The sequence below is a fragment of the Aquarana catesbeiana genome, linkage group LG01 (assembly GCF_042186555.1).
Source record: "Aquarana catesbeiana isolate 2022-GZ linkage group LG01, ASM4218655v1, whole genome shotgun sequence".
Lineage (NCBI taxonomy): Eukaryota > Metazoa > Chordata > Amphibia > Anura > Ranidae > Aquarana > Aquarana catesbeiana.
The window spans coordinates 669,391,797-669,410,533 of NC_133324.1; positions in this window are offsets into that span (position 1 = coordinate 669,391,797).

The following is an 18,737-nucleotide window of genomic DNA, read 5'->3' on the forward strand; positions in this document are numbered from 1 at the left end:
AAAGGATTACAACAATACTAAGCAAGTAAGTAGATATCTACAAGCAGTGTTCATTAGGGTTTTTTATGCTGATTTACATGGGACAAAGTTGTGGGGAGAGTTTACAACCACTTTAAGGGCTATGTCCTTTATCCTGGTGGAGCATGTAAAGTTGTTTATGAGTGTTTCTTAACAGTTGATTTAACATACACTATCCTTCACTGTCACAAAGCACTTTCTGAAAGAGCTGTATACATCATATGTAAGTGCACTTTTGATGGCCAAACAACCATCATGTGCATGGAATTTATATTTAATATGCAAAAGCAGATTTTATATTTGTTTATTCTATTTATGTCAAATGTTTAGGCATTTAGAATAATAAAATACTAGATCTAATTTACTAAAGCAAATGGCTCAAAGCAGGAATCTATTGATATGACATGCTTGAATCACAGGCTCGTGTGCATGAATGTCCATGCACAGTGATGTTCATAAAATAATGCTGATTTTATACTCTATGTTTCCATAAGGTGACCTAAAGTATGTGCATGTCAGCAATAAATTAAAAAAAATGTAGTTGTCTTACTGAGCAATGAAATTTGCAATGGCATTTAAAAAAAAAATACAAATCCTGCATGCTTTTTTGTAATAGGCAAACATTGCAGCATATGTACAGGTATTGATCGTTGAAACCTTTATTTCAAGCACCAGAATATGGAATTTCAAATAATGGCTAGTGATTGAACTTCTGCAAAGATTTCAATACAATAGCACTCTGCGTATAGTGCACGGAACTTTTTTTCCGAATGCTAGCCATGCCCACTTCATATGTTTATATAGTATAATTTATAGCCAAAATGTTTTTTTGTTTTGAATAACCATGGAGGCGTTTTTGAATCTCTGTGAAAATGTAATTGCTTAACCGGCATCTGGAGTGATCGTACTAATTAAACCTTAAGGATGACATGAGTTTTATCACTCCAGTACAAGCACCATTAAACAGTACCAGGCCCTAATGATGGGGGGGCCCTTTTAACCTTTGCAATTTTGTTTTAGAGTACTAAATTCTGAATTAAATTAAATAAGGGCTTTAAATATTATGTTTTTGCACACCCAGCCCTTACTTGAGCAAAGAGCCAGCCTTTAGCCACCATTTATGTGAGAGCTGCCTAAGGATAATCATGGGACCAGAGACAGAACCTGAAATAAATATCTAAATAAATAAATAGACAAACAGACAATATTTAATGATATGAATTGGCCAAGGCCTGTTTATTGTTGGTATTAAAATTATTTAATTATTATTGCATAACATAGCAACATTAAATGCTATTAACTAATACATTCAATAACAAACCATTTTGTTTAAAACCATACTTAGTCCAGCCATTAAAGCTCAAACTAATGATAAATAAATAACAAACAACTGTTCCCTTCTGTAGAAGTATAAAGGTGTGAAACCACACAGTAAGAGACTGCAACAGATGGGTGGGAGGGAGAGGTGCTTCTTCTTTGCTGTCTTCTAACAGTTAACATCTCTCTTTCTTCCTTTTATAGGTTCCCAACGAAATGTTCTAGAAAGGATCAGTAACCAATAAATTTAGAACATGAATCAAATGGTTCTTTAGGGTCTGTTTCTGGTCCCATAGGTAGGGGTCGCTAAAGTGTTTCCCCTCCCTTCATTCCTTCTACACTGCTTAACCACATGCTGACCGTCACACGCAGATTTACGTTGGCAGGGGCAGGCAAAAGGGCGTACCTGTACGTCCCTTTGAAAGTACCGCCTAGCGGGCATGCGTGCCCGCTGTGCGCCGCGTAAGCGTGCCCGAGGGTCCCGTGAACTCGATGTTCGCCGGCGGCCTGCAATTGCGGTGAGGAGAGGCAGAACGGGGAGATGCCTATGTAAACAAGGCATTTCCCTGTTCTGCCTAGCAACATGACAGGGATCTACTGCTCTACTGTCATTGGAAGTAGTGATCTCTGTCATGTTGTAGTGAGCCCAACCCTCTACAGTTATAACACATCCAGGGAGCACACTTAACCCCTTGATCACCCCCTAGTGTTTAACCCCTTCCCTGCCAGTGACATTTATACAGTAATCAGTGGCTATTTTTAGCTCTGATTGCTGTATAAATGTCATTGGTCCCAACATAGTGTCAATAGTGTCAAAAGTGTCCGATGTGTCCGTCACAATGTCGCAGTCATGATAAAAATCGCAGAACGCCGCCATTACTAGTAAAAAAAAATAATAATAAAAATGCCATAAATCTATCCCCTATTTTGTAGACGCTATGGACGCATTGGTTTTGTAGATGCAAACCAATCAATATACACTTATTGCGATTATTTTTTTTTTTTACCAGCACTATGTAGAAGAATATATATCAGCCTAAACTGATGAAGACATTTCTTTTTTATATATTTTTTGGGGATATTTATTATAGCAAAAAGTTAAAAATATTGCTTTTTTTTCAATATTGTCTCTTTTTTTGTTTATAGCGCAAAAAATAAAAATCTCAGAGGTGATCAATTACCACTGAAAGAAAGCTTTATCTGTGGGGAAAAAAAGGACGCCAATTTTGTTTGGGTACAGCATCACACGACCGCGCAATTGTCAACTAAAGGGACGCAGTGCCAAATCACAAAAAATGCTCTGGTCAGTAAGGGGGTAAATCCTTCTGGGGCTGAAGTGGTTAAGACTTGACCAAAAACACCTATTTGTTTAGGCGATCCAGCACTCCACACCTTTCTTTTACTTTCTGTAAATTGAGTTCCTGTCTGGAGAGATTCACCATTTCTGTCTTCTGTCTTAATGACCATCATCACTATGGTGTCCTTTTATGAAAGTGCGGTAAAATACCGCTTTTCAGTTCTCAGGCATTCTCAGAGGAGATCGCTCTCCTCTGAGTGCCTGTTTATGAAAGTGTGTAGATCGCTTCTCATGTTGAGTTGAGGAGCGATCTACAAACGCCGGGAACTCCTGAGAATGGCTCCTCTCACTGTAATCTCGTGTGATATAGCGGGATTACAGTATGAGGAACCATAAAATACAAAAGTTTAACACAAATCAGCACACATTATTCCCCAACATTAATAAAATAATAAAGATAAATTCCCCCTACACAATATACATTAACCTAATTATAAAAAAAACATTGTTTTTATCAATATTTAAAGATCATACATGTTCCTATTTAAATGTGAATGGTGTATAGTAAATGAATGTAATGCACATATGTAATGCAGCTATACACCATTCATATAAATGCAAAATACATTTATAATCATTAAAAAAATAATTTTAATAAAGTATACAAGTATAAATATTTATTAATAAATTAAAATAAAATATATTTCATTATAGATAAACATAAAAATTGATAAACTGGTACGATGCGAGAACACTGCGAATCCACTGCGGGTTCCCGCATCGCACCGACTCGCATGTCAGTTCACACTGCCATATGCGAATCGCTGGAGAATGTCAATACATTGTTAAGGACACCCCCAGATCAGCTTGCATATCGCACTGCGAACTGACAGTTCGGACATGAATCGGATCGCATATGTGTGAACACACATGCGATCCGATTCTGGTCCGAACAAAAAAAAGGGTCCTGTGCGTGTTTGCACCGAATGCGGTGCGATATCAGCCATACTATCTGTACAGCTGATATCGCACCGCACAGACATCGCATGTAATGTGAATGGCAGTGTGCTGCAAATAACATGCAATGCCTGTGCGATGTCCGGCATCGCACAAGTGTGAACTGGGCCTAAAAGTTAACACCCCCAAATCAGTTCGCATATCGCAGTGCGATCTGCAAACTCGGACAGTAATCGAATCGCATGGGTGTGAACACCCATGCAATCCGATTCTGCTGTGGACCAAAAAAAGGGTCCTGTAAGAGTTTGGTCCGAGGGCAATGCAAATTTAGCAATACTATCTGTATGGCTGAAATCGCATCGCACAGAGATCGGATGTGATTTTGCACTGCGGTGCGAATCACATCCGATCTCGGACACCGCAGCAGTGGGAACTGGCCCTAAATCATATTGCATTTGCACCAAAATGGTACAGGACCCTTTATTTGGTCTGCACTGGAATCGGATCGCATGGGTGTGAACACCCATGCGATCCGATTCCTGCACCATTACATAGTTCGCACTGCGATCTGTGAAATGATCTGGGGGTGTCATTAACTTTACATTGACACCCGCAGTGGTGCGCAGATGTCAATGTAGGTGCGATGTGAAAACCCGCACAGGAATCACGCTGGTTCACGCATCGCACAAGTGTGAACCCAGCCAGAGATGTGAACATCTAAAAAAAAAAATATATATATATATATATACACTATAAATTCCTATCCTGCTGGTTTTGGGGTGTGTAATGGTGGGGAAGGTGTGCTCTGACTGTTTGGTGAAAGAAAGAAGTCAAAAGACTTCTTTCTTTCTCCAGAATATCAGCCAGTTTCAGGCTTCTCACTCTGATTCTCCACTTCTGAAATGGTGAATCAGAAAGTGAGAATTCTGTCACAGATCGCCAGTGAGGTGTGGAGATCGCACCTTCATAAACTGGCCGTTTCTGTGAATTCTCACTGTGCTGAGATAATCAGCGGAGAACATGTTCTCCGCTGATTATCTCAGTTTCATAAACTGGTAAAGCGCTGAGATCAGCGGTGAGACTCGGGATCGCTGCTGATCTCAGTTTCATAAAAGGACACCTAAAACAGAAAGTGATGAGAAATTCAAAATGATGTAGTTATTATCAGAACAAGAGTTGAAATAGTCCTGTTCTGATAACAGCTATCTAACAGGTTCATTTTACTCTATGTAGAGATTTTCTTTCACCTCCTGCAACTTTCCTAGAACAGGAAGGGACTAGAAATCCCTTAGTGAGACATGGAGAACAAAAAAAAAAAAATTACACTGGCAAAGGTTTTAAAGCATATTATTTACCAATATTTCTGTTTATTAAGGTATCACTCTTGCAAATCCCAATTTCTGGATAGCAGTGCAGTGTGGGGAAAAAATATTATGATTCAGTTAATCCGGATACAAGCAGTGAAGCTTCTTGTAAAAACATGTCATTTCATTTATAGAAACATCATTTCGAAAAGTGAGAACCAAGTTCTTAAGCAAATATTTTTACTGTATACAAATATACAGGATTTAATCTTGCAGTTGTTGAAAATCCCTATTTAAGGTCTCCAGTTTAAATAAGGCTAAAGAGATTGCGAAGAACTACATATGTGATTAACTTGTTATGGTCAACTATGTATAGAACTGTGTAAATCTGACACTGTCATCTACTCATTTCAGCAAGGACCCAGAAGGAGACGTCCAGAATTTGCACTTAAAGTCAGTCTCAAAGAGAGCAAGACTTGACCAAGGGACTACATGACTAGGGTGAGGAATTTAAGGGCTAAGAAAGGGTAAAATGCTTGGGGCCAGTTAAATCTAGCGTCACACAGTCTTTGTTTTATTGTGGGAATTTTTGGGGGCAATGTTTAAAAGAGATGTATGGGAATTTGTTTTCTTTTTTTTAATCATACTTACCTAGGTGGATGCAGCATCGGGCCAATGCTGCATCGGTCCCCCGGCGCCTCTAACACTGAGAACTGAGTGATCAAACACTGCCGATCACTGGGTTCTTACAGCTCCCTGAGCAGAGAGCTGGGAACTGTCAGTCATCAGCTCTCCGCTCTGCCTCCCCTCCTCTCACTCACTGGAGCGCTGGGCTGTGGAGGGGGCCAGAGCAGGTGGCTCAGGCTCTCAGCGGCTCGCTTAGAGGATGAGCCAGGTGCCGGTCCAGGCATGTGAGCAGATCCCGTCTTCCTTGTTGTGATCTTGCCCCAGCCTGGGTCAGCTCTGTGACGTCACAAGACAGTGGACTTCAGCCCGCTGTCAGCTCAAAACGGGTCACAGGCGTGCAAATAGAACTGCACTCCTGTGATCCACGAGTTTTGGCTGTACTTCTTCTTTAAGAGACTTAATTAGCAAAGTAATGTAACTTCTGTTTTAGTTCTACACTTACAAACGAGTTTGAGGTTGTGGTTTTGCTAACTAACAAAAACCTTGAACAAAACATGTCTAGGTGATTTCCAGTAGATCTTTATGGTATATAAACCAAGCAATACATTTTAGTAGTTTGGATTTATTTTTGTAATAAAACAATTGTATTTTTTTTTAACAGTGTAGGTTTTTCAGCAGTTTTTTGTCAACAGTATTTAAAAAAAAAAATATTTTCATTTTCAATACTATAAAAAGATGCACCATTTATAGGTGTCACAAACCTTTATTATGATCTTTATAAAAGACTAAATGTTGCGCTAATAATTTATGTCAATAGTTTATTTGTGAGTAATAACCAATGTCTGTAATCTAGTGTTGTATGTGTTTTCAGCAATCATCAAATAATAAAAAATAAAAAACCCAGAAAAAAATCAACCAATCATAAATGATAAAACAGTAAAAGTCCATACAAGGCTGGGTTCACACTGCCGTGACCGAAAAAGTTGCGCCAAGTGAATTCATTATGGCTTGCTTGCGACTTCATTAACAGAAGTCAATGCAAGTCGTGATAAAGCCTCCCCAAAATACTAGTGCAAGAACCTTTTTCTAAGTCATTGTGACTTGAGCTGCACCGATTAGAAAAGTTCCAATGCAGTTAATGGGGCGTGACTTGTCATGCTACTTTTGAACTCTCAAGTTGCATGACCAGTCACGGCAGTGTGAACTGAGCCTTATTGTGAAAGTAGTAGTCCCATACAACTTGTGATATATATCACTCCCAGGTAAGTGCTGCAAGGAATGTGCAAGGAGAAAACGCCTCCACCACGGTGAATCCCTTATGGGCAAACACTCACCTCTCTGTATTGACTCCCATAACAAAGGTCAATATGTGCTCCAATACTAAATGGACTCCTTTCCTTCTCCATCAACAAGGACTCTAATGCCGCGTACACACGGTTGTTTTTTTGGACCGGACTTGTCCGACGGACATCGACAGACCAAATCTGGCTGACAATCTGATCGTGTGTGTGCTTCACCGGACCTTCAGTGGACTTTTCCAGTCGCAAATCTGACGGACTTTAGATTTGGAACTTGCTTCAAATCTTTACGTCGTAACTCCGCTCGTCTATATGCAGAAATCCGCTTGTCTGTATGCTAGTCCAGCAGACAAAAACCCACGCTAGGGCAGCTATTGGCTACTGGCTATCAACTTCCTTATTTTAGTCCAGTGTACGTCATCACGTAGGAATCTGTCGGACTTTGGTTGATTGTGTGTAGGCAAGTCCGTTAATTCGGAAAGTCCGTCGTAAAGTCAGAATACGAATCCGTCGGACTCTTGGAGAACCTCAGCAGCTCAGGTGGGTGGATGGATGGATGATTCAGTGTATGTTTTACAGGTTAAAAGTATGATCATTGTCTGAAAACGACTACAACATGTGTCAATCCAGCGCTGTGCATCAGAGCAGCGGTTCTCTCTACTCTCTCTCTCCTCACTGGACAGAGAGGCAGCAGCGGGAGCCATTGGCTCAAGGACATGGATTTATTTAAGTCCAGAACTGGCTGAGAAGGGTTTATAATACTAAAAAATGGGCCCCTTGCAGTAGTTAAAGGTACTTGTGTTCATTTTTTGATAAGACTCTTTAGGCAAGCACAACAAGCAAAAGGTTTACTTTAAAGTGTAACTAAACCCACAAGCAAACATTTAATATATTGCATCTTAACAGTACTTGGGTATAGTGGCTGCATTGTTTTCAATTGTTTTTGTTTTTTGTTTTCACCTGGTGATCCTGCCAGTAACACACTTCTTGTCCTAGGGTGACAATGTTCACTCACAGTACTGTATCTATAGAGAAGCAGCATTGTTACCCAAGGACAATCCCTGGATTTGGAATGCATATCCTCCCCCTCTCCTCTTCCTCTCTAGGACGAAGAGTTCTGTATTACTTGGAGATAAATGGGAACAATGTAGCTGATAGTATAGCAGAGGCAAAGGGTTTGATTTACTAAAGGCAGATAGACTGCTTACTTTGTAAAGGAATTTGCATTTGCAAGGATGTTTTCCCTTAGTGTAGTGAATGTGGGGAAGTTGTGCTAATTTCTATCATCCAATCATGTGCAAACAAAAATACTTTTTTTTTTTAAATGTTCCTTTAACTTTCCTTGCATATGATTGCAAAGTAGATTTTCACCACATTCAGTAAGCTATGGAAAAATTCCCTTGCAAAGCGAACAACCTAATTGCTTTTAGTAAAACAACCTCAAAGGGAAAGGAAGTTATTAGCTGACAATATTTCTGGCAGAACAACCAGGTATTTTTTGAACTTATCAAAGAGATACAACAAAGCACTTTAAATTGTTTATGTAACATTCCAGAATCCAAACAGAAGTTCATTGTTGGGCCTTACATACCCTTTAACACCTTCTTGTCTAGCCTATAGTAGATTGACGGCCGGGCAGGTGCTTTACCATCCTGACTGAACGTCACATGACGTCCTTCACATCGTGCTGCTTGTGCTCGCCCCCGGGGTCACAGCACATCACTGATCAGGGTAAAGAGCCGATGATGTAGGCTCTTTACCATAAAACCAGCTGTGTGCCATCACAGTTGATCACATGTAAACAAATGCCGGTTATCGGCATTTCCTTTCCTCAGCACTGTCAGTGTCTGAGGAAAGGAAAGCTGATAATTGCCTTTCCAGTTACAGGGGACATTTACACTAATAATCAGGGCACTGATCATGTGTGCCCTGATGATCAGTGCAGCCCAATCAGTGCCCTCAGTGCAGCATATCAGTGCCACCTATCAGTGCCCATCAGTGCAGCCTCATCAATGCCCATCAGTGCAGCTTATCAGTGCCCATCAGTGCACCTTATCAGTGCCCATCAGTGCAGCCTCATCATTCCCCTCCAGTGCATCCTCATCAGTGCCCATCAGTGCAGCCTCATCAGTGCCCATCAGTGCAGCCTCATCAGTGCAGCTTATCAGTGCCCATCAGTGCAGCCTCATCAGTGCCCATCAGTGCAGCTTATCAGTGCCCATCAGTGCAGACTCATCAGTGCCCATCAGTGCCGCCTCATCAGTGCAGCTTATCAGTGCCCATCAGTGCAGCCTCATCAGTGCCCATCAGTGCAACTTATCAGTGCCCATCAGTGCAGCCTCATCAGCGCACATCGGTGAAGAAGAAAAATTACTTATTTGCAAAATTGTTTTACAGAAATGAAGAAAAGGATTTTATTTTTCTAAATTTTTAGTGTTTTTTCATTTGTTTAGCAAACATTAAAAAAACCCAGTGGTGAATAAATACCACCAAAAGAATGCTCTATCTGTCTAAAACCAAATTATACAAATTTCCTATGAGTACAGTGTTGCATGACCGCGTAATTGTCATTTAAAGTGTGAGAATGCTGAAAGCTGAAAAATGGCCTGGGCAGGAAGGGGCGAAAGTGCCCAGTGTTAAAGTGATTAAGTTAGCAGTCGTGTGTCAAAATATAGTTCACATTACAGTGAAATTTTAAATGTATTCAATAAAGGCTTGTTCAGTGCAACATGCTTTTGATCTGCTTTAGATTTCTCTTGCGCTAATTTTGCATTTCCATTATTTTATTAGTATGGGGAAAAACTGTTCTGCTACAAACACAGGCCTTGAGCACAAGTCCCAAGGCAGGCCAGTCCAAATTTGTGTTGCATTCCATCTTTCATTTCTCAGCAATCATCACTAGTCAGAACATTTAAAGCATGTTGCATGTCTCTGTGGTAAAAGGTGAAATTCTCCATGGCTGGTCACAAAATGGTTCAGACACTCATATAGTTTGCATCATCTCTGGAGGATTTGTCTCCATGCCTCCAATCAAGCTGTGGGAGATTAATTACTCTAAGGAACCAATAATACGTGGAACATTCAGAAAACAATATAATTGCAGAGATTAGCAGATTTTACCCATAGGTGAGGAAGTTGCATTATGATCCATCATTTACCAGACAGGTTACGAGATCATTGAAAACCCCCCCGTGAGAAGCAAAGCTCACAAGAGTAGGAAGAATTGAATCACAATAGTTAACATTGTTGCTATTTCTCTCTCTGGTGGTGACTGTATACATAAAAGAATGCCAGGGGTTTCTCAAATACTTTGCCTTTCCCGAACAGTCAACCACTGATATGACTGTTCTGCTTTGCTAACTATTTGTTAATTATTCCACCTAGTATTTGCTGTCAGATGTTGTTATGGCTTCACTTGTGTGTACTAGCCTTTATAAACTTTACTTCTGAATATGTCTCTCTTGCAAAAATCTTTTTTAGCTTATCATAACAAACCGGATTAATTGAGCAAAAATAAATCCATCATTGATCTGATCATAAAATGCAGTATAATCCTTCTCGGTTTAAAACTCCAGGGTGACTGATTCTTGCTACGTGCAAAATCCAACATTTATTTTTGGCGTATTATGAAATATAAAAGAAATTTTATAACTGTCACAGAGTTCATGAACATGACCTGTTTATTTCATACCCCATATTAAAGTTTGCATAAACTTCTGTTTATGGGAAATACAACAAATTTAAAGAGACTCTAATTCAGGGCAATATGGCAGTGTCTGTTGATTCTCCACCCCGTCTGGCAAGGTATGCTCACCCTCCATCATGTCTCCCCAATGAAGGAATGCACCATTCACTGCTGAAGGAATCCACCATGCACCATCCACCGCTGAAGGAATCCAACATGGTTAAGTTCCGCTGTTGGATGGTGTTAAAGCTTAACTTGGTGGTTGATGTTTCTGTCCTGCCTATGTGACAACTTTCTCCACTGCCACATGGAAGAGGTCACATACCCCCACATACACAGGGGGGTTGTGATGGAGCACTGCTATTTTGTCCTGAATGGTAAAAGAGCAAAGTAACATTTTGCTTTAAGAACTTCAACACAATTGATGTATGGGTCAAGGGGTTGTTGAAGCTGAGATTGGGAGATATATCTACCTTTGTGCTATGATGTGAAGTTCTGCTTTTGTTCCTTGAATTCTGTTCCTGCCTAGAATGATCTGTGGATCAGAAGACAGTGCATACACTTTCGTTAGGATATCACCTATCTGAGATACACAAGAAGACAGAGTTAAGCACCATACTCACGGGGCGAATTTCAGGCAGTATTGGCTGGTTCAATAGAAACCAGCCGACATTCGCCCGTGTGTGCGGCATCTGGTCTGACAGAAGCCTGCTGAACGTCTGGCTTCTGTAGAAGGGGCATGACTGAAGGTGGTGTTCCCGCTTCCCCCTGTCAGAACACAATAGCTTAGTAGGAGATCGCAGTACTAACATTAGATTGTTAGTACATGATCTCCTCCCAAGATCTTCAGGTTATTTTTCGTTCAGCCCGCTGGGTTGAATGAAGGAAAACTGACAGTGTGTACTTGGCTTTAGGCTGGCTATACATTATACAATTATCTTGTATAATTTCCCTTTAGATTTACCAAAACCATATAAAAAAAGGCAAAATCTATTTCAATTTTTATGCAGTCAGGCAGGCCCTTGTAGTACATAGTTGAAGGTAAATCTAAATTTTATAAGAAAAGCATTAGAAGGACAGAGATGAATTCATATGGCATATTTACATTGTTTAGTGGCAGGAATGGGGCTTAAGCCCACCACACATATTACAATCTTGTTTTAAATTGTCTATATATTGGATATTATTATATTATGGTGCACACTTTTTGCATTTTGGAGTGCATGCATGTGTTTTCCATGCATTTTTAAATAGTTTTTAATGCATTTCTGATTGCATTTTCCAGGGATTCATCTCTTGCAATACAATACATTAAAACGCTGTGGGGATGCAGAAATCCGACACACCTGAATATGTTGGATGAAAAATTTCTGCTAGTGGATATGATTGGCAAAAGTGTGAAGATATAAGGGATAGGCAGTGAGACAGATACATAAAAAAAAATCAGTTTTTCAGGGTGTGCCTGTTTAATATCTTAAATTGGTGACATACTGTAGCTATTTTAAATAGTTACTAAGACCCGATCAGTCCTTATTTTTTTGGCCAAATTTGATATTTTATTATTAAGTCTATTCACTAAAACAAGTATTAATTGCATTGGCTCTTCTACTTTACAGACAAATTCAAATTTCTTCATGAAAATACTGATGTCTATCTAGCTGCTAAATGAAGTGGCTACTTTGCATACTTTCATTTGTGGTTTCCAGTTGTTTGCAAAAGACGTTTATTTTTCCAGGGAGTGACAAAGACTTGAGAGGATCAACAGCCACATCATTTGTGAAAGAAGTTTTCTGCAAACAGGATTTGTGGCTGATACTGTCAGGGCACCACAGTACGCCTACGTGAGAATATCATTAGGTACTAGAACCAGAGGACGAGTCAGTAAGATATCACTCAGATCCACATGTTTATAGCATTATTATTGTTCTTGTGGTTTCAGTGATAAACCTTTCAGTAGGATGACCACATACACATACCTACTGTTCAGCGCACTGGGTATATGCCACCTTTTATTCAGAATAAATTGGTGGGTCCAGTCTTTGACAATGAACCCTTCAAATAAATCAGAACTAGCCTAAAACATTTGTAAGGCAACACCAGTACGTAGATTACAGCCCAGTTTTAGCTAAAATATTTTAGTTTTCTATAGTGGAGAAAAAAGTCTGGGTCGACACTTGTGTGACCTCCCCATTTCCTGCAGTGGTTGAACCAGGAAAAGAAAGGAGATGTTGCAGGTGTCACTAGAAAAGGAGAACTCCGACTTCATTTAAAACAGATGCTATAACCTCTGCCCGGTCTATTAAAAAAAATATGCATTTGTTACTGTCACTGTTCTCATCAGTGAGAAATTCCACCCCTTCTTGTCTTTGTGGTTTGCGGGACAGGAAGTGAAAGTAAACCAAGTATTCGCATATGATAAAATAATGGCGAGGGACAGGCAGGAATCTCCTGATCTGTCAACTAAAGGAGGCAAAATAAGTGGGTGAGCCACACGGAGTCTGAGAATCCCAGGTCATCCCATTATGTTGCTACTCACATTTACAGGAACTATGCAGGGCCAGGGGAGAGTGGGGATTGCGGTCACCAGGCTTATGAATAAGGCTTAGCTCAGGCATGTTCAGACCCTATCTGGTATCCACCTGAACTATCCCGCTAGGAAGCTGTCATTGCGTGTCGACAATCATAAGCAACCTCCCCTCAACTGCACATATACAAAGGTGGTGTATGCGGGATAGCTCAGGAGGGTTCACACTAGGATCTGAACATGCCTGAGCCCATCCCTGCTCATGAAATGAAAATAAAGGGGAATGTTCCCTTATGTTCCCTGTGCTGCCTATGCTGTCCATCTGGATCACAAGACTGGCCAATCATACAGTAATTTTTTTACAGGTAAATCACTTTGTACTTATGTCTTTCAGTTGTGTATTTAGCTGTTTCCCAGGAGTTCAGCCTAAAGTATTAGAATCTTTCTATTTTTTTTTTTGTAACACTAAACGTTTGGTTAAAAAAAAAAAAAAAATATATATATATATATATATATATATATATATATATATATATATATATATATATATTGAAGTATGTATGCTTAGCTTAAAAAGTACTTTTCTTTTCTTTCAGCCTCCTCTAAATTTCCAAATTCCTTCCTTTTGGTTCTGTAATCCAGTGTCCAGTTAGAAGGTGGCTAGGTTTAATCTCTCTTGTCCCACTTTATGTAGAAACATAATCTCCATTGCTTGCACCCGAATGTATATAGAGCAGTGAACATGACTTAAAGGGGTTGTAAAACCGTGTTTTAAAAAAACAAAAAAAACCAAACATGCACATTTTGCACAGAGCAGACCTGATCCTTTTCTTCTGGGGTGCCCTGCTGGTGCTCCAGGCCCCTCCTCTTCGTTGGGTGCCAGAAAGCCAGAAACCAAGCACCCACGGAAAGCCGCTTTCCCTGGGAGCACCTGTGCAGGTGCATCTTTCCAATGAGGAGAGAGACAGTGGCTGAAGCCGCTGTGCTTGTGCAAATTGCTGTATCAGATCGGGCTCAGGTAAGAAAAAGGGGGGTCTGAGGGGGGGGGGGGGCGGAGTTGCAGCACAGAAGGTTTTTCACCTTAAAGTGATTGTGAAGGGTTTTTTTTGTAGAATAACAAACATGTCATACTTACCTGCTCTGTGCAAGGGTTTTGTGCACCTCTTTTTTCTGGGGTGTCCTGGCGGTGCTCCTGGCTCCTCCCCTTTGGGTACCCCCACGGAGATACACTTTCCATGGGGGCCCCTGTTTGTGCGCGCTCCCGAGTCCTGCTGCTGCATCCATTGACACAGACAACAGGACTCAGAACCGCCCCCGGCTCCCATGTCACTGGATTTGATTGGCAGCAGCGTAAACCAATGGCTCCTGCTGCTATCAATCCATCCAATGAGGGCCCGAAACAGCAGCTGGATCTGCTGGGCTCGTGCTCGTCGCTGGAACGATCGGGTTCAGATAACAAAAAGGGGGGCTCTGGGGGCTGCTGCATTACAGAAGGCTTTTCATCTTAATGCATAGAATGCATTAAGGTAAAAAACCTTGAGACTTTACAACCACTTTAAACTAACATGCACTGCTCATTCCAATCAAAAGGAGGTCGTGGGGAAAGGAAATGTTTGGGAGGTCATGTAAGATGTTGCAAGGAGGCAGAATGATACATTAAGGAACAATTTCATGAAAAATAGATTACAAGGCTATTAAAGCAGAGTTCCACTCATTTTTGTGCTTATTAAAAGTCAGCAGCTAAAAAAAGTGTATCTGGTGACTTTTAATAAACATACATTCCCCTGTCCCATGGTCCAGCGATGTGGCCGCCTGAACTCTTGCTTCTCTCCCTCGCCTTTCCGTGACGCCGGCATTGCAAGTGTGGGCACCCGGCTGTTACAGCTTGCGGCTTCACACCTGGGTGCACACTGCACATGCGCAAGTTGTGCAGCACCTCCCTAGTGGTCAGGCAATCTTCTGGGACCTGTGACGTGTCCCAGAAGATTGCAAGGAGGGGAAGAGTGCTTAAAGCAGAACTTCCCCTTTTGTGTGGAGCTCTGCTTTAAATAGTAGATGTGTATGAATAATAATATCCAATGATGTGTATGGATAATACTATGCAGGAAAAAGTGTTGTGTTTTTTTTTGATTTCCATGCACATTATTGGGTAATCAAAGCTTTCTTTATTTTATTAATTGAGCTGAGTGAACATTTGCTTTGCTAAGTTAACATTCTCTGCTTCTTTAGTAAATGAACCTTATTGTTTCTGTACACGTGGAGGATGTAAATCTGCTCTTCTTCCTACAGATAGACCCAAAGCACCCAAGCATATATTGTGTGTGTGTTACCACAATGTGTGGCAACACTTGTCACGTGCATTGTGGTGGCATTCATTTTATGATATCCATTGCCCTAAGTCAAAACACAGAGAATGCACATGAAACTGTATGTCACTTCCAATTTTTGGGAAATTGTGGTGTATTGGCAGGCAATTCAGTTTAACAGGCTGCCTTATAGCAACACATATGCTTTAAAGCACTGAAAAAATATAAATGGGCCCTTAGCAAAAATGATGAGAAAGCATCAAACAGAAATTCCAGTTCAACTTCAGGTGCAATCCTGTTTTTGTGATGTTAAAAATGAAATTGAAATCTTGGCTTCATCCTAAAATAATTTACGGTAGAGTCATAATTTACAGTCAGATTACATCCATTTTCAATATTTTTTCTTCAGATAACCTTTTCAGTGTAGCAGGTCACGGTTTTAATTTATTGGTCACCTCCATATTCCCTATTTACAAAATTTCTGTCATGAAATCTGCAGCAATCTTTTTACCTCTGTGCCCTAATGTCAGAAAGAGCAGAAAATCATTGAAGCATGTAATGCTTTGGTAATAGATTCTATGTGATCCCTAGATACGCTGGAATAAATATTTGTACATTGCACATAAACGTTTTTAGCCTTCTGGAACCTTTTCATTGCAGATTCTCAATGGTACACTTGCTCCCCATGCCATGAATATGTTTAACAAGCTTATCATGAAGTTAGGTTGGCATAAGTTCTTGCTCAGGAGTCTGTGCAATAGGCACACCTGTCTGTTGCGTTGCTGTATTTTTTTAGTATTTTAAACTCTGACTTTATTATAATGAAATTAAGCCTACAATCAGAATTTTAAGGAAAAATGCCCACTAGGCATTATGTCTAAGCTGTATATCTATATATATATATATAGATATATATCTATATATATCTATATATATCTATATATATAGATATATATAGATATATATAGATATATATAGATATATATATATACATATATATATATATATATATATATATATATATATATATATATAAATTAAATTATATATATATATCTATATATATCTATCTATCTATCTATCTATATATATATATATATATATATATATATATATATATATATATATATATATATATATATATATATATATATATATATATATATATATATAAATTAAATGTGGCTAATGCAGACAAGCATTCATAGTTATAATATATAAATATATATGTAATATAAGTATATAGTATATAAGTATATCTAAACCCTCATGTTCTAAAATAACCCATTCAGTTTTAAATAGAAATGAAAGGCAAAACATTTATGTATACATATAAAAACATTATAAATACTTTTTTATTTCCTTTTTATAAGCAATCACATACCCTCTGTTCTCAGCTGCATACGAGCTAGGGGAGGAGAAATATCAGCACACTGGTCTTCCCAGTGAATGGCTGTGTGAGGGTAAGGGGGGAGGGGTAAGCGTGTCAGACAAATCTGATCATTGGAGGAGAGCAGGCTGAGTTCCCAGCACAGTTAGAGAACTGACCACACTGTGTTCTCATGCCTAGTGTGGTCAGTTTCTGATAGTAAAGCAGAGAGACTGGCAGGAACACACAAAGGAAGCAGTACAAAGAGAACAGGATACTTTTTCATACAAGTACATGGCATAGCAGTCACATAGCAGGAACATGTTGGGTTTACATATTCTTTAATAGGAAAAGCATATAGCTTATTAAATTTCCATGCTAATAAAAAGTAAACAAAGTATGGAAAAGCACAGCCAGAGTTAACCTGGTCAAGACATTATTTTTTGTTCTGACTGTAAATATAGTTGCAATATCTTTATTTTTTAAAAACAATCAAAATATTAAGATCCAAATTTGTAATTCAAATCCAAATCTATACTTTTCCTGTATAGCCAGGTTTGGTCAATCCTCCTCCTGATCCCTTCATGGTCAGCATGGTCACCCATAACTAAGGGAATTGCCTCAGCAAGGGCCTGCATGGCAGGATAATCTGGTATTATTTTAAAGCTGGAAATTTATAAAGATTAAAAATCACTTTTAAAATTACATTACCATGTTAAAGCTTATATGTGAATTTTAGTAAAAATGTATATCTATTATAATATATTTTAATGATTTAAAATGTAATATTTAGAAAGCATGCAATTCTAGAAATCATCAAGGAAACTTATTTTTATTTCTAATACTATTATTATTATTATTATACTCTGATTCCTCCTATTTTTAATTTGTATTATAATCGTACTCTCTGCCCTCATTTTGTAAAGCAATGTGCAAATTGTTGACACTATATAAATCCTGTATAATAATAATAAAATATTTTGCCAATATCTTTTGTGCCAGTAGAATTTGTAAGAAAATTATGCTTGTAGAAACTTTCTTAAGTTGGTCTGGTTATGCATATGCTAAAACGTGCTAGTCTTTTAGGGTTTAAAGGATTTATATGCTTGCGGGTCTGAAATGTGCTACTAAAATTTTATTAGATGTTTATCATTTAACTGTGCTTATTTATAAAATCTATGCGTACATTGTTTGAGGTTATGAGAAAACATTTATCCAAAATATAGACTATAATATTATTTAACAGAAAGGCATTGCTTATTTTAATTAGCTTTATTATTAGCCATAAAGCTCATTTTGAGGATTTCCTTAGGGCGTCAGAAATTAGGACATGACAATTAGCTAGATAGCATAAAATATTTCAGGTACCTTGAGAGACCTGGAGTTAACATTTCTTTACTATCTTTATAAAAAGAGTACATTACATATTTAACAACCTTAGTTTTTATATAAACTTGCTAAAAGGTTTGGGGATTAAGGCAAAACAGCATCATCAACAAGCCCAAACATGCATAGACGTTACAATTATTATTTTTATAGGTCTGAGAAAATAACACTTGCTTGGTAGTGATACACCGCAAAACCCACTGCGGTGTTTGAAAACATCCAGTAATTATTATTTATGCAGAATGACAGAAAATGAGCAATGCCAAGAAGCCAATATGGAACCAAATATTTATTCCATCCATACAAAAAATCCATAGTACGGCAAGCACAGATAGTGGCAAATAATTATATTGACAGGAGGCCAGTGTCCCCGCAAACAAAAATCCCAGCCATGGTGGAATGGATGCAGTCATGTCTCAAGGGATTGTCTCTCCCACTTCACACATCATTATATGCCCCTCTTTAAAGGAACTCTACCAAAAAATAAATCTAACCTGATATAGGAAAAATATGTATTGCTAACCTCCACCTGAAAATGCTAGACCACTCAGGAAATCGCAACAGGAACATACAACGGGAAAATTAAACATATTACAAATCTGTTTTGCTGCCAAAAGGTTAACAATACACAATGTATTGGACTTGATTT